The sequence below is a fragment of the Pristis pectinata genome, chromosome 9 (genome assembly GCF_009764475.1).
Source record: "Pristis pectinata isolate sPriPec2 chromosome 9, sPriPec2.1.pri, whole genome shotgun sequence".
Lineage (NCBI taxonomy): Eukaryota > Metazoa > Chordata > Chondrichthyes > Rhinopristiformes > Pristidae > Pristis > Pristis pectinata.
In genome coordinates this window covers 55,388,148-55,415,957 of record NC_067413.1, presented here as the reverse complement: position 1 = coordinate 55,415,957, position 27,810 = coordinate 55,388,148, and the positions used below count along the sequence as shown (strand labels likewise).

General features: G+C 43.4%; 1 pseudogene; it reads left to right on the top strand.

The window, feature by feature from the left end:
- The window catches only part of LOC127574521 (golgin subfamily A member 4-like), a 247,048-nt pseudogene that overhangs the window by 112,420 nt on the left and 106,818 nt on the right, over window positions 1-27,810 (top strand).

The window sequence follows — 27,810 nt, the reverse complement described above, 5'->3', positions numbered from 1 at the left end:
GTCTGATTTAAAAACTAAATTTTTACCCTCCGGTCAGAAAACAGCATATTTGTACACATGGTGGAACGGAGTTCTGGGTCTCCCATGGTTTTTGTTTTATTAGAGTAAATCCTTGTTTACCTGCAAATTAGCCTCTTGCTGTTGAAATTTAAGTCTCAGACATTTGGAATTCCCTGAGAGATCGCATCTGTTACTGTGCTTTGCTTGTGGACTCCGTAGAGTGTCCCCTCTGATTCTGTGTCCAGTGAGAACTGGAATAGGCAGACCTCATTGATTTCAAGGGTGTCAAGGGATACAAATTAAAAGGTAGAGGGGTGGGTGGGCAATATCTTTCAATTATGTATTTATTTCTAAACGTTTTTAAGTAACTTTTTACTGTACTATATCAAATGAGTGTAGTTGGAGTGTCATTTAGGGTAGTGGTATGCTGCTCCTGCAGGATGTGGGAGATCAGGATACTCCCAGTGTCCCTGAGGACTACACCTATGGGAAGTTCACCCAGGTACAGCTCCTGACTGACCACATTAAGGAACTGGAACCAGACTTGGATGTACTCAGGATCATCTGAGATGCTGAGAGCAGCGAAGGCAGGAGCTTTAGTGAGGTGGTCACTAAAGGTAGTGAGGTGGTGCAGGCTGCAGATAGTTGGGTGACCACCAGGGGAGGTAAGGGGAAGAGACAGTGCAGAGTCCTCCTGTGGCCATTCCCCTCAGCAACAAGTCTACCCTTTTGGATGCTGCTAGGGAGTGGGGGGGCGGTGAGCGACCTTTCTGGGGACAGCAGCAGTAACCAGGTCAGTGGCACTGAGACTGGCTCTGAGGTTCAGCGGGTAAGGGAGAAATCTGGCAGGGCGGTAGGAGACTCGATGGTTAGGAGGACAGACAGGAGATTCTGTGGCCGCAATAGAGACACCAGGATGGTGTGCTGCCTCCCAAGTGCAGGGGTCAAGGACGTCTCAGAGCAGCTGCAGAACATTCTCAAGGGGGAGGGGGAGCACCCAGAGGTCATGGTGCATGTTGGTACCAACAATGTAGTAGAGAGAGGGATGAGGTTCTGCACAATGAATATAGGGAGTTAGGAGAGAACCTAAAGAACATGACTGCGAGGGTAGTAATCTCTGGGTTACTCCCAGTTCCATGGGCTAGTGAGGTTAGAAATAGAAATATAGCTCAGATGAATGTGTGGCTGAGGAGCTGGAGCAGGGGACAGGAATTCAGGTTCTTGGATCATTGGGATCTCTTCTGGGGTAGGGGTGACCTGTACAAGAGAGACAGATTGCACCTGAACTGGAGGGGGATCAATATCCTGGCTGGGAGATTTGCGAGTGCTATTCTGGAGGGCTTGGAGTGGCAGAGGGTGGGGCCCTGAGCAGTAGAGTTGCTGATGAGAAATTGGGATAATACTGTAGCCAATGAGAGCAAGTTTAGTTGTCGGGATAGACAGGAGCACAGTAAGGGGAAAGGAACGACCGTTGGTTTAAACTGCATTTATTTCGATGTCCACTACACAGGCTGTAGAATTTTTGAAAATGATAGCGAGAGCATCCATCGTTTTCAGAATTCTGGAATGTAAATCCTCTGGTGCTAGGTATTTATCAATCTGCACACTCATCATATGCTAGGAGTTACAAACTATCTAGTGGAGGAACTCGATGAGTTGAGCAGCATCTGTGGGTTTTTTTTTGTATCTCCAACTTCTCAGAGATTTTTTTCACCTGCTTTTATAGAACATGGAACATAGAACATTACAACACAGTACAGGCCCTTCGGCCCACAATGTGCCAACATTTTATCCCGCTCTAAGATCTATCTCACTCTTCCCTCCCACATAGACCCCCATTTCTCTATCATTCATGTGGCTAAGAGTCTCTTAAATGTCCCTAATGTATCTGCCCCCACAACCTTTGCCAGCAGTGTGTTCCACACACCCACCATTCTCTGTACAAAAAAAACTTACCCCATGACATCTCCTTTATATCTTCCTCCAGTCACCTTAAAATCATGTCCCCTCATGTTAGCCATTGTCGCCCTGGGAGAAAGCCTCTGTCCACTCGATCTATGCCTCTTATCATCTTGTACACCTCTATCAAGTCACCTCTCATCCTCCTTCTCTCCAAAGAGAAAAGCCCTGGCTCACTCAACCTGTCCTCATAAGACATGCTCTCCAATCCAGGCAGCATCCTGGTAAATCTCCTCTGCACCTTCTGTAAAGCTTCTACATCCTTCCTATAATGAGGCGACCAGAACTGAACACAATACTCCAAGTGTGGTATAACCAGAGTACTATAGAGCTACAACATTACTGCACGGCTCTTAAACTCAATACCCCTTCTAATGAAGGCAAACACACCATATGCCTTCTTAACAACCCCATCAACCTGCATGGCAATCATGAGGGATCTATGGACCTGGACCCCAAGATCCCTCTGTTCCTCCACACTGCTAAGAGTCCTGTCATTAACCTTGTATTCTGCCTTCAAATTCGATTTTCCAGAGTGTATCACTTGACACTTACCTGGGTTGAACTCCATCTGCCACTTCTCAGCCCAGGTCTGCATTCTATCAATCACCTGTTGTAATCGACAGCAACCTTCTACACTATCCACACCACCCCCAACCTTTGTATCATCAGCACACTTACTAACCCACCCTTCCACGTCCTCATCCAAGTCATTTATAAAGATCACAGAGCAGGGGTCCTAGAAGAGATCCCTGTGGAACACCACTGGTCACTGACCTCCAGGTAGAATATGATCCATGTACATCCACCCTCTGTCTTCTTTGGGTGAACCAATTCTGAATTCACACAGTCTAGTTTCACTGGATTCCATGCCTCCTGACTTTCTGAATGAACCTTCCCTGAGGAACCTTATCAAACACCATTACTAAAATTCATGTACACCACATCCACTGCTCTACCTTCATCAATGTGCTTTCTCACATCCTCAAGGAATTCAGTCAGGCTCGTAAGGCACGACCTGCCCCTCATTTCCTTGTTTGCACTGGATCCTTCATTCTTCAAAAATACTGAGAGGTATTTTGTGTGCTCCATGAAGACAGACATAAAGCATGTTTATTTCCTCTGATATTTCCTTATTCCCCAAAATAAATTCTCCCATAAGACTCCCACATTCACCCTTGCTGGTCTGTCCTTATGCCTGCCAAGAGAAGCTCTTACAGTGATAAAAATAAAAAAAACTGCAGATGCTGGAAATCTGAAAGAAAAATCAATGAAGTGTCTTCAACTGAAATATTAACTCTGTATTTCTTTCTACAAATTGTGCCCGATCAACTGTGTTTTCTACTTTTTTTCTTTTTTTTTGTTTTGGAAGCTCTTACAGTGTGTTTCTGTTATTAGTTTACTCTCATATTCTATTTTCTTTCTTTGATGTCCTTTGAATTCTAAAACACCCCCAGTCTTCAGACTTGCTGCTCTTTGTGGCTACTTGATAAGCCTTTTCAAAATGTATAATTTTGTCTTTAATTTCACCATGAATAAGAGGCAGAATGTTTTGCTGGGGACCTGAACTTTGTTCAACGTTAATTATTTAAGAACATCCTGCCAGAATCTTGGTTAGAAGTGAAGATGGAGATAATGGAAGGGGTCTGGAAAGGCTGGCTCTGTTTAAAGTGAACCTGTTGTGCATGTTGAGGGAGGTGGGTTGAACATTCCAGAAAGGCTTGCTGCACTCTTCCAAATCTTCATAGATACAGATGTGCTTGAGGACTGGAAAATTACAAATGTAACACCCTTCTTCAAAGAGAAGAAGGACTTTGATCAGTTACAGATAAGGGCAGAGAAATGGCAGGTGGAGATTAATCCGAGCAAGTGTGAGGTGTTTGGCTTTGGAAGGTCTAATTTAGGGGGAAAGTGTACAGTAAATGGCAGGACCCTCAGCACTGATCTACAGAGGGATCTTTGGATCCAAGTCCATAGTTGACTAAAATTGGCCACACAAATAGATAAGGTGTTGAAGCTATATGGCATGCTTGTATTCATTAGGGCACTGACTGCAAGAGTGATAGTCATACAGCATGGAAGCAGGCACTTCATCACAACTCACCCAATTCGACAGCGAGCTAGTTCCATCTGCCCGCGTTTGGCCCATAGCCCTCTAAACCCCTCCTATCCATGTACTTATCTAGCTGGCTTTTAAATGTTGCTAATGTGCTTGCTTCAACCATTAGTTCTGGCAGCTAATTCCAAATACACACCACGCTTTGCGTGAAGTAGCTACCCTTGCTGTCTCTTTTAAATCTCTCACCACTGATCTTAAACCTGTGCCCTCTTTTTTGTAGCACCCCCTCCCTGGGAAAAAGACTATGTGCTTTCATCCTGTCTGTGCCCCTCGTGATCTTGTATATCTCCATCAGGTCACCCCTCAATCTCCTACGTTCCAGGGAAAACTCCTAGTCTACCCAACATCTCCTTGTAACTCAGGCCCCCTGAGTCTAGTTAACATCCTGGTAAATCTTCTCTGCACTCTTTTCTAGTTTAACAACATCATTCCTATAACAGGGTTGACCAAAACCGTACACGATACTCCAAGTGAGGCCTTACCAACATCTTGTACAACTGCAACATAACTTCCCAACTCCTATACTGTGTCCTGACTAAAGGCCAGCATGCCAAGCACCTTTTTCACCACCATATCTACCTGTGATGCCACTTTCAGCGAATTATGCACCTGCACTCCAAGGCCCTTCTGTTCCTTAACGCTACCCAGGACCCTAACGTTCATAAGTCACCATAAGTCCTACCCTGGTTTGATCTCCCAAAATGCAGTACCTCACATTTATTTGGATTGAAAGCCATTTGCCAATCCTCAGCCCACATCATAGCTGATCAAGATTCTCCTGTAATTTTTCATAATCTTCTACATTGCCTACAACACCACGTATTTTAGTATCATCTGCAATCTTACTAACCATGTCTTGTACATTCACATTGAAATCGTTTATATAAATTACAAACAACAAAGGTTTCAGCACCAACCTCTGTAGCACACCACTAGACACAGGCCTACAGTCTGAAGTTTGGAATCCAGGCCTTTAGTCAGGAAGTCGTGTTGCAGCTAGAAGAACCTTGGTCAGGCTGCACTTGGATCCTTGTGTGTGATTCTGGTGACCCAATTGCAGGAAAGATGTGGAGGCTTTGGAAATAGTGCAGAAGAAATTTACCAGGATGCTGCCTGGATTAGAGGGTATGAGTTATAAGGAGAGGTTGCACAAACTTGGATTGTTTTCCCTGGAGCGAAAGAGGCTGAGGGGATACCTGATAGAAGTTTATAAGATTCAGAATCAGATTTATTATCACTGAAATATGAAGTGAAAATTGTTGTTTTGCGGCAGCTGTAAAGTGTCAAGACATAAAAATTACAAAATAAATAGTGCAGCAAAAGGAATGATGAGATAGTGTTCATAGATCGTTCAGAAATCTGATGGTGGAGGGGAAGAAGCTGTTCCTAAATCGTTGAGGTTGGGTCTTCAGGCTCCTGTACCTTCTCCCTGATGGTAGTAATGAGAAGAGGGCATGTTCTGGATGGTGAGGGTCCTTAAGGTGGATGCTGCCACCTTGAGGCACTGCCTCTTGAAGATGTCTGTAGAAATTTGTAAGAGTCTTTGGTGACATACCAAGTCTCCTCAAACTCCTCACGAAGTAGAGCTGCTGGCATGCCTTTTTCATGATTGCATCATTGTGTTGGGCCCAGGATGGATCCTCTGAGGTGTTGACGCCCAGGAACTTGAAGCTGCTCAACCTTTCCACTGCTAACCCCTCAGTGGGGGCTGGTGTGTGTTCTCCCAACCTTCCCTTCCTGAAGTCTACAATTAGTTCCTTGGCCTTGCTGACTTTGAGTACGAGGTTGTTGATGCGACACCACTCAACCAGCTGATCTGTCTCGCACCTGTAAGCCTCCTCATCGCCATCTGAGATTCTACCAATAGCAGTGATGTCATCTGCGAATTTATAGATGAGAGGCATAGGGTAGACGGTCAGAATCTTTCTCCCAGAATAGAATTGTCGAGTAATAAAGGACATGCATTTACAGTGAGAGGGGGAAGGTTTAAAGGAGATGTGTGGGGAAAGTTTTTTTTACACGGAAAGTGGTTGGTGCCTAGAATGGGTTGCCGGGGTAGTGGCAGAAGCAGGTATGATCATGACGTTTAAGAGGCTGTTGGGTTGATGCAAGAATATGCAGGGTATGGAGGGATATGGATCGTGTACAGGCAGAAGAGAATTAGTTTAATTCGACATCATGTTCAGTGCAGACATTGTGGGCTGAAGGGCTTGTTCCTGTGCTGTCTTGTTCTATGTTCTATAATCTTTGTTCTTTGTTGGAAGTGATCTGTATTCAAGAGCATTTGGTGTTACTTGAAAACCAGAGTGCTTTTGCAGTGCCTTGATATTTATCCTTCACTGAAGGCCACCACAGCTATTGGAGTGGACACTATATCTTGGTTAATACCCCATCTTTAAACAGAGTTAGAAATGAATTGGCTATGTATCGCTTTGTTTCGTGCTGAAGTGATGAAGAAAGTCTGTGCATGTTTACATTCAAGGTGGATGACCTGAAACGTTAACATTGTTACTTTCTCCATAGGCACAGCCTGATATGCTGAGTACTTCCAGCATTTTCTTTTTTATGTTACAGAACTTGCTGAATTCTGCTGAAGTAAGTGAGCAAAAGCAAACATGAACTTAAAAGTAGGAGCTTTCAGAAATACAAAGAAACTTTCAAATACAGTTTATTGCCTTGCAGGAGGCAAATGTAACTGCTAATAAATAAGGTTAGAAAGTGGCAGTTAGCCAGGAAGGAAGATCTTGAGGAATAAAAATGCCGGCAAAAGCAATTGAACTAAATGTCCAATTTTTATGCTCTGGATTCTTTGTAAGCAAAGGTTAAAGAATTAATAAATTGCAGGGAATGGTGATCGCAGAGACAAAAAGACAGATGCATGAAACACTGGAAATGAAAGAAGAAGAAATCTCTCAGCTTCGTGCAAGAATTCAGCAGTTCAGTGGACAGCGTGAAGACCTGCTTGAACAGAAAGAGAAGTCCGACAGAGCTGGTAAGCAGTTCCTGTTCTGTGTTCTTCTATTTCATTTTAATGTTATATGGTTTTCACATAAATATATAAATAGGTTCTTGCATAAGCTTAGTAGATTCAATAAAACGAATACATAAATTTCATGTTTGCTTATTGAAGAAAAATCCAGCAAACAGATCTAATAGTAAGAACATAAATTTGTGTACGAATATTAGCTAGCAACTGTGAAGTCCGAGCTTGGGTTTGTTGATTTTTTTTCCCCACAGCAATTTATGCCTTGTGAATCAGGTTATTGTGGAAGTTTACCGTGTGATTCCTAACTTAATACATCAGTGCTCAATTGTAGGGAAGAGAAACATTTTCGCTATTCAGTACTTCAGAATGATAATTGAAGTCTGACAAAGGCACAACCATTAATTGTAGAAGTTAGTGCTTGCAGATATCTCTCACTCAATGCTCATTTACATTGCTTTATCATACATTTCTTGGGCACATTTTCTGTCATTGCAATTAATCGATATTTTATGTTAACCACAAGCAGTTGTCAGTCGTGCAGGCCATAACTGTTTCTTAAAGTTCACAAATTGTGGAAGCACCAAGCTTAATAACATAACTTCTTTATTTTCCAATATATTGATAATAACCGAATAAATCCAGTGAAACTCCATTAATCTGGCATGCTCAACATTTTGGTAGTGCAAGACTAGCAGATTTTCCCAACTGTCATGTGTTAGTAAAATGTCAACAAGCTATGAATTCACCTTTTTTAAATATTGTTCCCTGAAAGTAATGTTGCAGGTTAACAGGGTGGTGACAAAGGCTTTTGGCATCAGTCAGGGGTTTGAATATAGAAGTTGGGATGGATGTTATGTTGCAGTTTTACAAAACGTTGGTGAGGCTGCATTTGGAATATTGTGTTCAGTTTTGGTCACCCTGCTATAGGAAAGATGTTATTAAACTGGAAAGAGTGCGGATGAGATTTAAGAGGCTATTGCCTGGACTTAAGAGACTGAATTATGGAGAGAGGTTGAGCAGGTTGGGACTGTTTTCATTGGAGCGTAGGAGAATGAGCGATGAGCTTAGGTGGAAAAAGTACCCCAGGGTAGGGGTATTGACAGCTAGAGAGCATAGGTTTGTGAGAGGGGAGAAATTTGATAGGAGCCTGAGGGGCAACTTTTTTATTCAGAGGCTGGTCAGTTTATGGAATGAGGTGCTAAAGGAAGTGGTTGAGGCAAGTACATTAACAACATTTAAGAGTACTTGGACAGGTACATGGATAGCAAAGGTGGGGAATATGGGCCAAACGCAGGCAAATGGGACAAGCTTAGATGGGAGTCTTGGTCAGTGGGAACGATTTGGGCCGAAGGGCCTGTTTCCATGCTCTCTTGACTATGCAGTAACATTTATAAGATAAGATACCTTTATTAGTTACATGTACATCAAAACACACAGTGAAATACATCTTTTGCGTAGTGGTCTGGGCGCAGCCCGCAAGTGTCGCCACACTTTGAACCAGGTAAATTTAAAGGGAGTGCAGGAAATAGAACCCGGTTAAGTTTCATGGAACTATGGCACCTGGGGCCCCAGCCAGTGAACAGGAGTGTGGCAACCCAGGCTGCAATAAGTGCATGGGGAATGTGGTAACAGTTACCTGGTGAACCAGCTGCCAAACCATTGGCAGTACTGATTATCAAAGTTTTACTATTGTCGCTTTTCCATGCATGATCTTTTATTCTTTTGTGATGGATCAAAGACTAGAGATTGTTAAAATGAGGTGATAAAAAGTGTTTCATCAATGAGCATTATTACTGTGGGTTGAGTTGGAATCTGACACACCGTACAGAACTGTATAGCACAGGACAGGCCCTCTGGCTCACCATGTCTGGGTTGACCATGCCAATCTAACTAATCCCATATGCCTGCGAAAGGTCTGCAACCCTCCATCCCTGTCTGTTACTCTCAGTATAAAAAGAAAACTTGCCTCGCACGTCTCCTTTAAACCTTCAGCCTCTCACCTGAAAACTATGCTCTCTAGTATTTGACCCTGGGGAAAAAGGACCCTGACTATCTACTCCTATCTATGCCTCTCGCAATTTTGTGTGCTTTTATCAGGTCGCTCCTCAGCCTCTGACCCTCCAAAGAAAACGATCCAAGTTTGTCCAACCTCTCCAAGCTGATGCTCCCTAATCCAGGCAGCATTCCATCCTTCTCCAAAGCCTCCACGTTCTTCCTGTAAGGCAGCAACCAGAACTGCACACAATATTTCAAATGTAGCCTAACTGAAGTTTTATACAGCTGTAGCATGACTTCCCTACTCAATACCCCGACCCATGAAGGCAACCATGCCGTATGCTGCCTTTACCACCCTATCGACTTGTGCTGATACTTTCGGGGAGCTATGGACTTACAGCCCAAGGTCCTTCTGTACATCAGTGTTCCTAAGAGTCATGCCAATTATTGTCTACATTTTCTCTGCCTACATTTCCAACCGGTCTCTATCCTGCTAAATCCTTTGACATCCTTCCCTACTATCCACAACTCTGCCATGTCATCTGTAAATCTATGTTTTCATCCAAATCATTATGGATATATCACAAACAACAGAGGTCCCAGCGCTGATCCTTGCAGAACATCACTGGTCACAGACCTCAATTCAGAATAACACCTCTCCACCACTACCCTCTGTCGTAAATGACCAAGCTGATTTTGAATCCAGTCTGCAAAGTCTCCATGGATCCTTCATCCTCTGGATCAGCCTACCATGAGGGACCTTGTCAAAAGCTTTACTAAAGTCTGTGTATACTGCCCTACCCTCAATCATCATCGTCACCTCCTCAAAAACAAACCTCAATCAAGTTTTTAAGGTGTGACCTGCCCCATACAAGCCATGCTAACTATCCCTAGTAAGTTTATGCTTTACCAGATGAGAACAGATCCTATCACTCTCTTGTCCCTGAGGATTCTCACTTCTCCCTGGTTACCCTCTTGTTTTTAATGTATGTATAAAATGCCTTGAGATTTTCCTTAATCCTGCTCATCAAGAACAGTTCATGGTCTCTTTTCGCCCTCCTGATTCCCTGCTTGTGCTTTCTCTTGCCTCCTTTATATTCCTCAAAAGCCCTGTCTGATTTCAGCTTCCTAAACCTTACATACGCTCCCTTTTTGTTTTGTATCCATGATTTTTTTTGTCCAGAATTCCAGCTCATTTTAATGGGAGGTAATTGGGTCTCAGCTCAATGGATCTGTTTTGTTGCAGTTTGCGCTTGTGTGGTCAGATTTAATTAAATAATTTTTTTTTTGTCTGTCATTTCTTTGCAGATTTTATCATTATAAATACAATAAAATTGTTTTTTTCCTGCTTCATACACCCACTTTTGTAATCTCTTAAAATGCACTGGATGACTGTTGTAGCACAGAAATTTTGGCATCAACTTGAATTTATGAATCTTGAGCTTCCTTTTAAATGCACAAGATACAATGGCCACGATTTTGCACTAACATTATGGTTTGGGTGTTACACTAAAACTCCGATAATCTGGCATGCTCAGGGCTTTGGAAATGCAGAACTAGATTTCCAGACAAATGCATGTTATTTCCATTAATATCCCGACACACGTTTAATTGATTTTTGTTTTAGGTGTTTTGTATGTTATGATAAATCTTCTGGTGAACCGGGTAAGTTTAAAGCTTGGAACTGGGGCCTCAGCAAGTGAAAAGGAAGCATAGGAATCAGAACCTGGGTGAATGGAAAGGGATCGTAGGAATTGGGGCCCTGGTGAGTGGAAAGGGGATGTGGGAACTGGAGCACCCATGAATAGAAATGGAGCACTGTAATCATCATCTGTCAAGTTAGATGCAGAGCTGTTGTGATTTCTGAATCAGTAGATAGCGGATTATTGAAGTTTTACTGTATTGCTGACTATTAGACGTAGTCTATTACGTATACTTATGTCTATTTCCAATACAGACATCTGTCCCATTAATCTGGCATTGATTCACCATGTTTCATTTGTGATCTTGAAGAAGCAGAAAAACATGTGACTTAATCATTAAACAGTGTGTTTTATCGTTTCCTTAATTTCAATTTGTATTTAAAATTTAGAACCTTTCATTGCTCATGAGCAGTTCAATATTGCAGTTGGCTTCTCTGTGGCCAAGTTATGAAAGGGAAACAAGCCTGAAGTTTCCATATCAATCCTGTGGATAGCCTCATCCAATGCTTACATAAGGCTAAAAGTCACTGTGATGATTGGCATTAGAAGGGTTGTATGCTGATGCCCATTGTGCAAAGATTTTGTAACAAAAAACATTGAATTTTATTTGATAAATAATAACTGGATGGTTCATGTTCAATTAGCATTCTGTCTTTTCATTATTTATGTTTCCATGCATTGTATGCGAGTTTTACATGGCAGCAGAATCTATTTTGCTTTTTTCCCTAACTCTTATTAATATTGACATATCTGGTTTCTTACATTTAGTTTTATTTAATATAGTAAAGAATGGAAAATGAAATAAATATTGATTGAAGAAACCGGTTTAATAAGCAACTTTTGTCTAAAGGAAGATGCTGTTAGATGATTACTTTTAAGTTGTAGCTTTCACCAAGCAGAAATCTTAAACAGTATTTTATTTCTGTACACCCATGCATGCCAATAAGTGAATCATGGTGCCTTTCCCAAGCCTTGTATGAACAGGACTGGGGTAAGGGCTCTTCTTTTCTACAATCCATAGTGCTTGCACTTGGCTCAGCAAGTAAACCCTATGTTTCTCAGGCAATATGCTCATGGTTTTCACTGATCATTGCAATCATCAGTTGTTGCATTCATATAAACTGCTCTCTTAGCATTAGCAAAATTGTTTTCAAATTTGTATGTTTACTTTCTGCATATTTTGTGTTTCAGTTGCTAGAGGTGCCAAAATTAACCATCTTTGTTTTGGAAGAGGTGGCAAATCTTCATATTATAATAAAAGAAGGTTGAAAATGGTGTATATCTGAAGTTTGAGCTTGCTTATTCAGTCTCAGAGTCTTCAGAATATGTTAATATTAAACAGAGAGCTCTGTTCACTAAATTTAAATGGAATGTTCTGGTGTCCATTTACTCCCCTATATCCAAGTTTATAGAGCCAGACAGCATAGAAATGTGCCCTCCAACCCAACTGGTCCATGCCAAACCAGATTCCCATCTAAGCTAGTCCCATTTGCCCATGTTTAGCCCATATCCCTCTAAACCTTTCCTATCCATGTACCTGTCCAAGTACCTTTTTAAATGTTGTTAATGTACCTGACTCAACCACGTCCTCTGGCTGTTCTTTCCATATACAGACCACCTTCTTGTTGAAAAAGTTGCCCCTCGGGTTCCTATTAAATCTCTCTGCTCTCTCCTGAAACCTATGCCTTCTAGTTTTTGATTTCCCCAATCCTGGGAAAAAGACTGCATTCAACCTCTCTATGCCCCTCATGATTTTATACATCTCTGTAAGATCATCCCTCGTTCTCCTATGCTCTAATGAAAAATGCTTATATACATCTTTTCCCGCAGAATCCCCTCTAGAAACTTAACTACCATTGACGTTAGGCTTATAGGTCTATAGTTAGAACATAGAACAGTACAGCACTGGATAGGCCATTCAGCCCACGATTTATACTAATTGTCCTCCTCCTGTTTATTATCCATATCCCAACATTCCTTTCAGATTCATGTGTCTATCTAGAAGTCTCTTAAACTCCACCAAACTGCCTGCTTCTACTACTATACCTCGCAACCCGTTCCAAGCACCTACCACTCTCTGTGTAAAAAAGAACCTGCCCCTCATGTCGCTTTTAAATGTCCCCCCTCTAACCTTAAAAGCATGTCCTCTGGTGTTTGACATTTCGACCCTGGGGAACGGATTCTGACTGTCTACCCTATCTATGCTTCTCATCATTTAAAAACCCTCCATCAGGTTTCCTCTCAGTCTCCGACACTCTTAGGAGAACAACCCGAACAACCCAAGTTTGTCCATACTGTCCTTAAAGCTCATACCCTTTAATCTAGGCAGCATCCTGGTAAACCTCATCTGCACCTTTTCCGCAATCTCACAAGATCACAAGACAAGGGAGCAGAAGCAGGCCATTTGGCCCATCGAGTCTGCTCCAAGGAAAAGGGAAAAAAAGAAATGAGAAATTGGGGGGGGGGGGGGGGGAAAAAAAAAATATTCTAATCCCAATTTCCGGCCTTATCCCCATATCCCTTGATACCCCTACTATTTAGATATCTATCTATCTCTTCCTCCACTGCTATATCTGGCCTCCACTGCTGTACGTGGCAAGGAGTTCCACAAATTTACCACCCTCTGGCTAAAGAAATTTCTCCTCATCTCTGTTTTGAAACTGTACCCTCTAATTCTAAGATTGTGCCCTCTGGTCCTGGACTCACCCACCAAGGGAAACAGCCTAGCCACATCTACTCTGTCCTTTCCTATCAACATTTTAAATGTCGCTATGAGGTCCCCTCTCATTCTTCTGTACTCCAGTGAGTACAGTCCAAGAGCCGACAAACGCTCATCATAAGTAAGCCCTTTCATTCCTGGAATCATCCTCGTAAATCTCCTCTGAACCCTCTCCAATGTCAGCACATCCTTCCTAAGATGTGGGGCCCAAAACTGCGCACAGTATTCCAAATGAGGCCTCACTAGTGTCCCGTACAGCCTCATCAACACTTCCTTACTTTTTACACTATACCTCTCGAAATGAATGCCAACATAGCATTCGCTTTCTTTACCACCCATCCGACCTGGTGGTTAACCTTTAAGGTATCCTGCACGAGTACCCCCAAGTCCCTTTGTACTTCCGTACTTTGAATTTTCTCTCCTTCTAGATAATAAACTGCCCACTTATTTCTGTTTCCAAAGTGTACAACTGCACATTTCTAAACATTGAATCTCATCTGCCATTTCCTTGCCCATTCTCCTAAACTGTCTAGGTCTCTCTGCAACCTTCCTATCTCCTCAATACTCCCTACTCCTCCACCTATCTTGGTGTCATCCGCAAACTTAGCCACGAAACCATTTATTCCATCATCCAAATCGTTAAAGTACAAGGTAAAAAGGAGCGGCCCCAACACCGACCCCTGTGGAACACCATTATAAACCAGTAGCCAACCAGAACAAGATCCTTTTATTTCCACCCTTTGCTTCCTGCCAACCAGCCAGTGCTCCACCCATTCTGTTATCCTACCCGTAATTCCATGACCTCTCATCTTATTAATCAGTCTCTTATGAGGCACCTTATCAAAGGCCTTTTGAAAGTCTAAATACACAACATCTACCGCCTCTCCCTTATCCACCCTACCACATCCTTCCAATAGTGGGTGACCAGAACTGCACACAATACTCCAAGTGTGATCTGACTAAAGATTATATAGCTGCAGCATGACTTCCTTACTCTTATACTCAACACCCCTACCAATGAAGGCAAGCATTCCAAACGCCTTCTTTACCACCTTATCGACTTGCATAGCCACTTTCAGTGAACTATGGACCTGGATCCCAAGATCCGTCTGTACCTCACTGCTGTTAAGGGGTTTATCACGAACTGTATACTTTCTCCTTTCGTTTGACTTCATTTCATTTCACTTGTCACCACAGAACAATACAGCACAATACAGGCCCTTCGGCCCACCATGTTGTGCCGACCTTGAAACCATTCCTAAGACTATCTAACACCTTCCTCCCACATGTCCCTCTATCTTAAATTCCCCCATATGTTTATCTAACAATCTCTTGAACTTGACCAACGTATCAGCCTCCACCATCACCCCAGGCAGCGCATTCCATGCACCAACCACTCTCTGGGTGAAAAACCTCCCTCTGACATCTCCCTTGGACTTCTCCCAAATACCTTAAAGCTATGCCCTCTTGTATTGAGCATTGGTGCCCTGGGAAAGAGGTGCTGGCTGTCCACTCTATCTATTCCTCTTAATATTTTGTATGCCTCTATCATGTCTCCCCTCATCCTCCTCCTCTCCAATGAGTAAAGCCGTAGCTCCCTTAGTCTCTCCTCATAATCCATACTCTCTAATCCAGGCAGCATCCTGGTAAATCTCCTCTGCACCCTTTCCAACGCCTTCACATCCTTCCTATAATGAGGCGACCAGAACTGGACACAGTAAGTGTGGTCTAACCGGAGTTTTGTAAAGCTGCATCATTACTTCGCGGCTCTTAAGCTCGATCCCACGACTTATGAAAGCTAACATCCCATAAGCTTTCTTAACTACCCTATCCACCTGTGGGGCAACTTTCAGGGATCTGTGGATATGAATCCCCAGATCCCTTTGCTCCTCTACAATGCACAGAATCCTGCCATTTACCTTGTATTCCGCCTTGGAGTTTGTCCTTCACACTTCTCCGGATTGAACTCCATCTGCCACTTGTAAGCCCAGCTCTGCATCCTATCAGTATCCTTCTGTAAGCTTTGACAGCCCTCCACACTATCCACAACACCACCGATCTTTGTGTCATCTGCAAACTTGCTAACCCACCCTTCTACCCCCTCATCTAAGTCATTAATAAATATCACAAAAAGTAGAGGTCACAGAACCGATCCCTGTGGGACACCACTCGCCACAGCTCTCCAATCCGAATGCACTCCCTCCACCACAACCCTCTGCTTTCTACAGGCAAACCGATTCTGAATCTACTCACCCAAGTGTCCCTGGATCCCATGCCCTCTGACCTCCTGAAGAAGCCTACCATGTGGAACCTTGTCAAACGCCTTACTAAAATCCATGTAGACCACATCTACTGCACTACCCTCATCAATCTCCCTGGTCACCTCATCAAAGAACCCTATCAGGCTTGTGAGGCAAGATCTTCCCTTCACAAATCCATGCTGGCTGTCCCTAATCAGTCCATGATTCTCTAACTGATCATAGGTCCTATCTCTTAGAATCCTTTCCAACAGCTTACCCACCACAGACATAAGGCTCACTGATCTGTAATTCCCTGGACTATCCCTACTACCTTTCTTGAATAAGGGGACACATTCGCCACCCTCCAATCCTCTGGTACCATCCCCGTGGACAATGAGGACTCAAAGATCCTAGCAATCTCCTCCCTTGCCTCAGGAAGCAGCCTGGGGAATATTCTGTCAGGCCCCGGGGAGTTATCTGTAATATTTTCTGACAGCTCCAACACATCCTCTCTCTTGATTATGTACATACTCTAGAACATTACCCTTACCAACACTGTCCTCTGCGTCATCAAGACCCCTCTCCTTGGTGAATACTGAAGAGAAGTATTCATTGAGAACCTCACTCACTTCCACAGCTTCCAGGCACAGCTTCCCACCTTTGTCTTTAATCGGACCTACCTTTACTCTAGCCATCCTTCTGCTCTTCACGTACGAGTTACAAGCCTTGGGATTCTCCTTAACCCTACTCCCCAAAGCCATTTCATGTCCCCTTCTTGCTCTCCTCAGCCCCTTCTTAAGTTCCCTCCTTGCCACTCTATATTCCTCACGAGCCCTGTCTGATCCTTGCTGCTTACACTTTATGTATGCTGCCTTCTTCTTCCTAACTAGTTGTTCCACCTCCCTTGTCACCCATGGTTCCTTCACCCTGCCATTCCTCCTCTGCCTCACCGGGACAAATTTATTCCTGACATCGTGCAAGAGATCCCTGAACATCGACCATATCTCCATAGTACATTTCCCTTCAAAAATGTCATCCCAATTTACATTCTCAAGTTCTCACCTTATAGCTTCGTAATTCGCCTTTCCCCAATTAAATATCTTCCCGTCCTCTTTGCTCCTATCCCTGTCCATGACAATGCTAAAGGTTATGGAGCAGTGGTTGCTATCCCCCAAATGCTCACCCACCGAGAGATCTGTCACCTGACCCGGTTCATTACCTAAAACTAGATCTAATATGGCATTCCCTCTAGTTGGCCTGTCAACATACTGTGACAGTAATCCGTCCTGGACACACTTAACAAACTCCGCCGCGTCTAAACCTTTGGTGCCAATCAATATTTGGGAAGTTGAAGTCTCCCACTATAATAACCCTGTTATTTTTGCATCTTTCCAAAATCTGCCTCCCAATCTGCTCCTCAGTATCCCTACTGCTACCCGGGGGCCTATAGAATACTCCCAGTAGAGTAACTGCTCCTTTCTCGTTCCTAACTTCCACCCATATTGACTCTAGAGAGGATCCTGCTACATTATCCACGCTTTCTGCAGCTGTAATATTGTCCCTGACCAGTATCACCACCCCTCCTCCTCTTCTGCCCCCCTCCCTATCCCTTTTAAAACACTGAAAACCAGGAATATTCAGTATCCATTCCTGCCCTGATGTCAGCCATGTCTCTGTGATAGTCACAATATTGTAGTCCCATGTACTTATCCAAGCCCTCAGTTCATCTCCCTTATTCCTGATGCTTCTTGCATTAAATGCACTTTAGCCCATCTGCCTTACTACTTTTATAGCCTATACTCTGCTTCTTCTGCCTCAAAGCCTCTCTCCCTGTTAGATTTGACCTTTCCCCATCCCCTTCTTCTGACCTACTCCTCCGGTTCCCATCCCCCTCGCAAACTAGTTTAAATCCTCCCGAACCACCCTAGCAAACCTGGCTGCAAGGATATTGGCCCCCCTCATGTAACCCGTCCTCTCTGTACAGGTCCCACCTTCCCTTGAAGAGATCCCAATGATCCAAACATCTAAAAGCTTCCCTCCTGCACCAACTTCTCAGCCACGCATTTATTTGCCATCTCCTCCTATTCCTACCTTCCCCATCGCATGGCACTAGCAGCAACCCGAGGTTGCTAGCCTTGAGGTCCTGTTCTTCAGCCTTCTGTCTAGCTCCATAAACTCACTTTTCAGGACCTCATCCGTCTTCCTACCTATGTCTTTGGTACCAACATGAACCACAACTTCTGGCTGTTCTCCCTCCTTCTCAAGAATCCTGTGGACCCGATCAGTGACATCCCGGACCCTGGCACCTGGGAAGCAACATACCATCTGGAATTCATGCTCACTGCCACAGAGCCTCTTATCTGTCTCCCTGACTATTGAGTCCCCTATCACTACTGCCTTCCTCTTCTCCTCCCTTCCCTTCCTAGCAGCAGGACTGGTCCCAGTGCCAGAGACCTGGCTACTGCTACTAGGCCCCTGCAGGTCATCCCCCTCAACAGCTTCCGAAGTGGAAAACCTGTTATTGAGGGGAACAGCCTCTGGGGTCCTCTCCACTATCTGCCTGTTCGTTTTCTTTCTCTTTTTCTCTCCCCTGACAGTCACCCTTCTATCTACTTCCCAGACTCCAGAAGTACCTGCTCTAAGGGGGGGGTGACTGCCTCCTGATGTACAGTATGTACATAACTCTCTCCCTCCCTGATGCTCTGCAGTGTTTGAAGCTGCAACCCCAGCTCATCAATTTTGAGCCGAAGTTCCTCCAGCCTCAAGCACTTACTACAGATCTCCCACATCAAGCAGCTGCAGCACACCACCATGTCCTCCATCTGAACTAATTCTTTTTTTTACCCCCCTACCTAGTTCTTTCTTACTTAAAAATTTATAACAGATAACAGGGAAAACTTACCTTTACCAATCAGCTACTCACCTGCCTCACCCCTTTAAGCCGAAGCCCTGCTCCCTCTCACTCCGCTGCCCACTCCAACGCTGGGATATGGTGGTTTGCTTTTTAATTTGCCCGCGCTTTACCTACTGACGTCACGCGCCTGCACAGTCCTGCCCCCACTATTCCCGATGAGAACTTATATTAAAAAACTTATATCAAAAAAGAACTTTGTGAACAAAACATAATCAAAACCTTATATAAGAAAAAAAGAAAAACCTTTCTGCTCCGAAGTCCCGACGCCTGCCGAAGCGAAACTCACTAAACCTTCACGTGCCTTCCTGAAGTCAATGTAGATAATGTCCACTGGCAGCAACATCGTAATTCCATGTACTGATCCAGGTTCTAAGTTCACCCTCCATACCCATAATGCTCCCAGCATTGAAATAAACACATTTTAGCTCATCAAATGTGCTAGCTCATCAAAATCACATTTAGCTCCAGTTCAGATGCAAACTGTCTTGTTTGTACAGGTCCCATCCAATAATCAATAAATCTGAGGCCCTCCTTCCTGCACTAGCTCTTTAGTCACCTATTGAACAGCACTATGTATCTATTTCTTACCTCACTAACACATGGCATGGGTAGTAATCCTGCTATTTCAACCCTGGAAGGGTAACTTTCTACCCAGCTCCCTAAAATCATTTTGCAGGACCTCGCCCCTACTCCTGGCTATGTCATTGGTACCAATATGGACCACAACCCCTGGCTGCTCACCCTCCCCTCTCAGAATGTCCTGTACCTGCTGTGAGACATCCTTGACCCCTTGCACCAGGGAGGCAACACACCATCCTGGAGTCTCAATTGTAGCCACAGAAATGCCTTTCTGCGCCCCCTATCACTATTGCTCTACCTGACTTCACCCTTCCCTTTTTTGCCTAAGAGCTGGCTTCTGGTGCTGGCCTCTGAAAGGTCATACCCCCAACAGTATCAAAAGGGGTATACCTTTTCATGAGGGGAATAGCCACAGGGGAACCCTGCTCTGTCTGCCTATTCCCCTTGCTTCTCCTGATGGTCACCCATCTATTTGTGTTTGCACCCAAGGTGTGACCACCTCAGTAAAATTCTCATCTGAGGTGTTCTCAGATTCCTGGATGATCCTGAGTACATCCAACTTCAGCCCCAGTTCCCAGGTTTTGTTTTGCAGCTCTTCTTAAATAAAGGCATAACGTTAGCCACCCTCCAGTCTTCCAGCACTTTACTTATCACTAATGATGATGCATATATCTCAGCGAAGACACCCGCAGTTTCTTCTCTAGCTACCCATAGTGTTCTTGGGTAAAGCCTGATCAAGCCCTTGATCTACCTTCTTGCGCTTGAAGTTATCCAGTACCTCCTGTGCTGTATTGCAGTCTATCCCCAAGACATTAGTTATCTTAAATTCTGAAGTCTTCCTCTCCTCCACGGTAAAAACAGAGGAGAAATTTTCATTGAGGACCTCGCCCATCTCATGTGGCTCCACACAAGGATGTCCACTTTGATCTTTGAGGGGCCCTATTCTCTCTAGTTACTCTTTTTCCTTGAATATACATAAAATGTCATTGGATTCTCCTTAATCTTCTCTGTTAAAGCTACCTCTTGCACTTTGCCCTTTTGATTTCCTTCTTGAGCATACTGCTTCTCCTATACTCCTCCAGGGATTCACTTGATCCCAGCTGCCAATACCTGACCCACGCTTCCTTTCCCCTGACCAGAGCCTCAGTATCCCTCGTCATCCAGGGTTCCCAACTCCTGCCAGCTTTGGGAAGTTCTTTAGTCGAAGTAACAGGGTACTGATACTTTTAAGTATTTCAGTGTAAAATGTGCATGAACAATTAAAGTCAGTTGTATATAAAACCAAAATGTCCAATTGAAACGATAAAGTATTATAAATTGTAACAACATTAATGGAGGCTAAAGAACTAATCACTTCTTGAGTACTAGAGTTTGTTTCTTTACCACAATGCCACATGCTACTGAGCATGGAAATCGAGGAGTGGGTGGCTGAAGGGTTACAGAAGGGAGGACTTTTGTTTCTTTAGGTAATGGAACTAGTTCTTTGGAAGGTAATACTTGGGTATCTTGCAGCTCAACATAGCTAGGACCAGTGAACACTTGGGGATTGGCCTAATGGGGGAAAATGTTCAAACTAACTCGCTGGAGAAGTGCTCCACAATAGAGCATTAAAAAGGAGAAACAACATGCACAAAGGACTAGGTGAGATAGCTAGTATAGAGTTACCAACTTACACAAAAATACAAAGTTACTCAAGAGACCTCAGATGCTTCCTGCAGAATCTGGAGCAACAAACAAAAAGCTGGAGAAACTCAGCAGGTCAGGCAGCATTTGTGGAGGGATAGTCAACATTTTGGGTTGATGCCCTTTGTTCAGATGAAGGGTCTCAACCTGAAACGTTGACTGTCCATTTCCCTCCACAGATGCTGCCTGACCCACTGAGTTCCTCCAGCACAGTGTTACCAATAGTATACTATTACATTTAGAGCTTCACAATGTTATAATTGGAATGTTGCCTCATTCCATAGTCTTTACTGTATCCAGTGCATTTGGCTGAAGTGGATATCGTGTGTAGTGGATCAAATTTGGTGAAGATGCAGTTAGATGATGATGGGGGTCTTGGACAGGAACTGTTATGGATCATCTATTTGTTACTTTTGATCTAAGTCGATTGCAAATGCACTCATACTGGGTCTGGCAAAATTGATAATGGAGATGTTTAATGGAACTGCTTCTTGGCATTTGCTATGAAATGGTCTGCAACATTCATGATGTGGCTTGATCACAGTTATGATATGCTGAATGTGGGATTGCTCAGATCTTCCACTGAATGATTTTTTTTTGCTGATTATGCATGTAGTCTTTTGTTGGAGCTTCTCTAGTTGGCCACTAATTTTCAGGTATGCTTGGAGTTGCTCCTTTATGCCCTTAGCGCTCCTCATTGAATCAGAGTTGATCCTGTGGTTTGATTATTTTAGAGTGAAATATGTGCTTGTCTATGTCATTAAAGACTGTGATGGTTCACAGCAACTTGTGCCGCGTTGTGATATATATAATGAGATGTGACTCCACAAGGACTGTGTGGTTCTCACTATGATGCTAGAGGAACTCAGCAGGCCACGCAGCATCCGTGGAGAAAAGCAGGTGGTCTTTCCATCTCCATCTCAGGAGATTCCTTATCCACTGACATCTTCTGCAAACCTACTGATGCCCACAGCTACCTCGATTACAGCTCCTCCCACCCCATCTCTTGCAAGGATGCTATCCCTTTTTCTCAATTTCTCCACCTCCACCACATCTGCTCCCATGATGAGGCTTTCCACTCCAGGACATCCAAGATGTCCAACTTCTTTACAAAATGTGGCTTCCCCCCCACTATTTCCATTTCCCACACCTCTACTCTCACCCCCACCCTCCCAGACCCAACAGGGATAGGGTCCCCTTTGTCCTCACATTTTATCCTTACTAGCCTACGTATCCAACACATCATTCTATGCCACTTCTGCTATCTCCAACGGGACCCCACCACCAAGCATATCTTCCCTTACCCACCCCTTTCTGCCTTTCGCAGGGACTACTCTCTCTGCGACTCCCTTGTTTACTTCTCCCGCCCCCTGCTCCCACCTCAGGGACTTTCCACTGCCTCCACGATAGATGCAACATCTGCCCCTACACCACCTCCATCCAGGGACCCAAACAGTCCTTTTAGGTGAGACAGAGGTTTACCTGCACCTCCCTTAATATCCTCTGTCCATAACCACGATCTGCACCTCCCCGTTGCCAGTCACTTCAACTCCCCCTCCCACTCCATCACAGATACATCAGTCCTCTGCCTCCTCCATTGCCAGGAGAATTCCAAGTGCAAACTGGAGGAACAGCACCTCATTTTCCATCTTGGAACCTTGCAGCCTAATGGCACGAACATTGAGTTCTCCCACTTTAAGTAACCCCCCACCCCCTCTCTTCTTTTCTTCCCTTTCCTGGCTCTTCTCCCCTCCTGCCGCGCACCTGCCTATCACTGTCTCTTACCTGCATCCACTGATCACTACCTTATTCCCACCCCTCCTCCCCTCTTTTGTCCACCTATCACTGCTCTGCTTTTCCTTCCTATATGTTGAGCTTCCCCTTTTCCTATCTTCAGTCCTGAAGAAAGGTCCTGACCTGAAACGTTGACCGCCTGCTTTTCTCCACGGATGCTGCCTGGCCTGCTGTGTTCCTCCAGCATCATCGTGTTTTTCATCTCGATTCCAGCATCTGCTACAGTCCTTTGTTTCTCTGTGTGGTTCTCACTTTTACAGTTGCTGACCTAGAAATGTTCATTTGCAGGAGATTAGGTGAGAATGAGGTTGTTAAGTTTATCCCTTATGTTGGTTCCCTTGCCACCATCTTTTGGCAACTAAGTCCTTATGGACTGGGCCAGTTCTCAATCAATGTTAATGCTACTAACCACAGGTCGTAATAGTTCAGGTTGTAGTCCGTCCACTTGAATTGACAAAGATCTGTCACGGAGTCTTTGAAACATTAACCCTGCTCTGTTTCTACAGATGCTGCCTGATCTGCTGAGTGTTTCTAGCATTTTCTGTTTTCATTACTGAGTGAGTATTTTGAATCTTTAGCAAGGAAGAAGAATCAAAGTAGATGAGATGTTGTATAGTCCAAAAATTGATTAAGAGATGCTATGTATGCTGACTTAAAATGGTTAAATCCAGATGGAATGCATTCATTGTTGATGGTCAGGGTAGAAATTCTGGAGATATTGGTCATAATCTTTTAGTCGGCACAACATTGTGGGCCAAAGGGCCTGTACTGCGCTGTAGTATTCTATGTTCATCCTTTGATATGGGATGAATGCTAAATGAATGTAAATATTTAAAAATTTAGTCTTTGTTCAGAAAAGAATGCAAGGATAAACACAGTAACCACAGGCCTAACCTTGTGGGGAAGCTGAAGGAAATAATCCAGGAAAAAATTAATTGTCCTTGACAGGTATAGTTTAAAAACGAAAACTCAGCACAAATTGTTAGAGCAAATTGTGCTTACTGAATGCCATTGGGTATTTTGATGAGGTAACAGAAAAGGTTGAAGAAGGCAATGTGTTTGTTGTGTGTCTTCGGAAGCCATTTGATAAAAATGACACAGAATAAGCTTTGGACAGGAAGTAGATATGGTGAATACTTGTGTTTTGGCCTGTAGGATTGTTTATAGTCTGCCAATTTAATGTTCTTTGGTATTCTACTAAAGAAGACCAAGTGCTTCCTCAGATGACCTTTTTGAAATGTAAGAGGTGGCAACATATTCCAGCCCAATCCAGTCTTCACCTGACAACCACAACAGTGACATTGAATGGCAGTGTAAGTTTGAAGACATGTTCTGTTTTTAATTGTGCTCCTCCCTCTTTGTTCTCTGAGCCAGTGAATACTCAGGTTATTCATTGCATCTCTACTACAGCTAGCTGAGGTACAGTGCAGAATATTGATCAGCCTGAAATTTGGTTGGCTATATGCTCAACAGCAGTCCAGAAAAGGCCTTCAGACAGCATGATCTCTCCAGAGGTCTGTGGATGGATCCATGGCTCATCACTTATGGCCTACTCTACTTACAAAAGGGTTGCAATACAAAGGCCAGCAGGACATCAGAAGCCACATAAGAGCAAAATGTTAAAGGGGAATGTGAGATGGGTGCTATATCAAGTGCAAGCTGGCCTTTTGGTGTCTTACTGGAACAAAGGTCTGTGAAATGCAATCAAATAGGAAGCTAGCTCAGCACCCTGAAACCAACATTGAAATGGCCCAATCTCATTCCAACTCTTCACATAAGGAGGAATGTGGTGGACTAATGCAGTGTGGTTGTATTGATTCTGTCTTCTGCTGGACTTTGAATGGGTGGCAAGCTGGTGCAATGGTTAGTGCTGCTGATGCACAGCTCCTAAACTTGGGGTTTGATTCTGACCTTTGGTGCTGCCTGGGTGAAGTTTCTCCTTCTCCTTCTTCCTGTGTCCCATTTGTTCACCACAATTGCTTCAGTTTCCTCCTACATCCTAAAAATGTGCTTGCAGGTTAATCGGCTACTATAATTTACTATAAATATAAGGATAGGTGAGTGGCAGGAGAAATGGGGATGAGGGGGTGGTAGTTAGAGTTGTACAGCATGGAAACAGGCCATTCCTCCCAACTCATCCAGGCCAACCAAGACGCCTACAAAAGTTAGCCTGCATTTGGCCCATATTCCTATAAACCTTTCCTATCCATGTACCACCTGTACCAATGTCTTAAATCTATCACTTCCACTGGCAGTTCCTTTCATACAGTATACCCACCACCCTCTATGTGGAAAAGCTTGACCCTCAGGTTGGCTTTAAATATTTCCCTTCTCACCTTAAACCTATGCCTTCTGGTTTAAGACTCCTCTACCCTGGGAATAAGACTGTGACTCTCTACCCTATCTATGACCCTCATGATCTTATAAACCGCTATAAGGTCACCCTTCAGACTCCTTTGCTCCAGGGAAAACAGTCTCGGCCTCTGCAGTCTTTCTTCTATAGCTCAAGCCCTCTAGTCTCGGTAACATCCTTGTGAATCTTTTCTGCATCCTCTCTAGCTTAATCACATCCTTTGTGTAGCTTGGCAGCTAGAAATGCACACAATACTCCCAAGTGCAATCTCTCCAATGTCTTGTACAGCTGTAATATGATGTCCCGACTCCTGTACTTGATGCCATTGGCCTACTTCACCACCTTGCGTCCTTGTGTTACCACTTTCAGGGAGCTATGTACTTGTACCTGTAGATCCCTCTGTTCAACAACACTACCCAGGACCTGCTATTCACACTGTATGTCCTGCCCTTGTTTACTTCCCAAAATGCATCACCACTACTGGATACTGAAAGACCTGGATAGAGTGGACATGGAGAGGATATTTCAGGATCGAAGGGCACAGTCTCAGAATAAAGGGACATCCCTTTAAAACTAAGATGAGGAGGAATTTCTTCAGCCAGAGGGCGATGCATCTGTGGAATTCATTACCACAGAGGGCTGTGCAGGTCAAGTTATTGCATGTATTTAAAGCAGAGATTGATAGGTTCTTGATTGGTCAAGGGGTAAGGATTACGGGGAGAATGGGGTTGGAAAAAAAATCAGCTCTGATGGAATGTCTGAGCAGATTCGATGGGCTGGATGGCCTAGTTCTGTTCCTATATCTTATGGTCTTGTGTTTCGTACCCCATGTTACCCTGACAAATATAAAAACATGAGTTATCATACTCAAAATCTTGATTAAGTTGGGGAATTTGAACTGGCATGTTTTTCAATGTTAATTTTGATGAGGGAAAATGTTTAATGCAGATAACCTATAATTTGTTAACAATGTCTTAATTTACTTATTGATGCAACAACAAAGATTCTTTTTCTGATCTATAAAACAAAAATAGGCGAGCTATAAAAATTCACATGACTGCTTTTTCCTGTGCTGTAGCATTATTTCTAACAATCAAAGTTTGTTCATGAAGTTGATGGTAAGAATAGTAAAATCTGAATGTAAAGCAGCTTAATTGCCTGAGATCCATAGTTTTAACTTTGCTTAGCCTTTACTGTATTTGTAGAAGATCATTGTTGCTTGCTTCATATATTGATGAGCTGTTTTTAACTGCAAAGAAAGTGCTGCTGATACATGCTGCAAATCAGACACCATTATGCTTTTGCAAGCTGTGTTGTGGTTTAGCCTAGTAGATCACCTTAAATGGCACAAGAGCCAAACATTTTGATGAGCAGATAGCTCAGAAGATTCATGTAGAATCATTTCCACCAAAAACTAAATGTATTTAGTTGGAAATGAAAACTGAAATGTTTTGTGAAATTGTTAACTCGTAATTGTTATTCTTACCTGCTTGGGTGTTAAGAGAAAACAAAACTAAGAATCCAGCTTGCATCTGCCACTTTTGTATTATAATTGATACTCCCTATATGACATACGGTCACACAGTTATTGTGGACATGGTTGTATACAGCACAGTTGAAATGGTCGAAACTATTTGATACTCAAGCAATTCTGCAAGTGCTGCTGTATTTCATTTAACTGATAAGAAAATGAATTGCAATTTTGGTTGTTGGAACATATTGGGATTATGGGTTTACTGTAAAAAGTAATGTGGAATTGCAAATGCTGAAAAAATACTATCAGAATAATTATTGTTGCAAATGAAATGAATTACACCAGCACCGTGGAGCAAAGTATCTGACTAGTTAGGTTTCTGAAAATACTTTTTGCACCTGATGTAGATGGCCTTCATGTCAGTGCATTGTTCTTTTACTACTCTTGTTACTTTAGCTTATTGCATTAACTTTGCTCAGTAATAGAATTCTTTTCTTTCCATTAAGAATTTTGGATTCTGAGAGCAAGTATGTTTTTAAGTTTTATCACTTTTCAAAGCAGGTTTAAAAAACTGTTTTAAATTGTACAGAGGGGCTGGATGGAGAAAATACTCTCCATTCTTACTCCGACTCCCTGACAATTTTGTCTACCTCTAACAGGTCACCCCTCTGCCTCCTTTGTTCCAGGGAAAACAAACTCTGTTTATTCAATCTCTCCTTGTAGCTGAAATTGTCAATTCGGGCAACTTCCTGATGAAGCTCCATCTGCAAAGAAAAAATGATTGAGTATAGATCAGTTCTGATGCAAGTAGGAAAGGCTGGTTATGGGAAGGGTAAGACTATTGAATTCAATATCGAGTCTTGAGGGGTTTCACAGCTGCTTTCACATGAATTTAGAATATAAAAAGACAATGCATGAAGACTTCAGTAGGGCAGACAGTATCTGTGAAGGCAGAAGATGTAAGTCAAAGTTTTGGGTTGAGGCTCTGCATCGGATCTTAGGGGGAACAGGAAGGATTGCCGGTATACAGTACAGCAGTATGGGGAGGTAGGGGTGGCCTTGTATTCCACTGAGGGAGCTTGCAACCCAATAGCATGAGCATTAAATTTTCCAATTTCACGGGTACACACCCCCATTATTCGGTTCTCACATGCACTTGTCCATCCACCTGTGTTTTTTCTCCCTTTATTCACCTCTCCCATCGACCCCCCCCCCCCCCACCAAAACTGGTTCCATCTGCCAATAATCCCTTTCTCATCTGGTTTCAGTTCATTACCTAACAGCCTCCATCC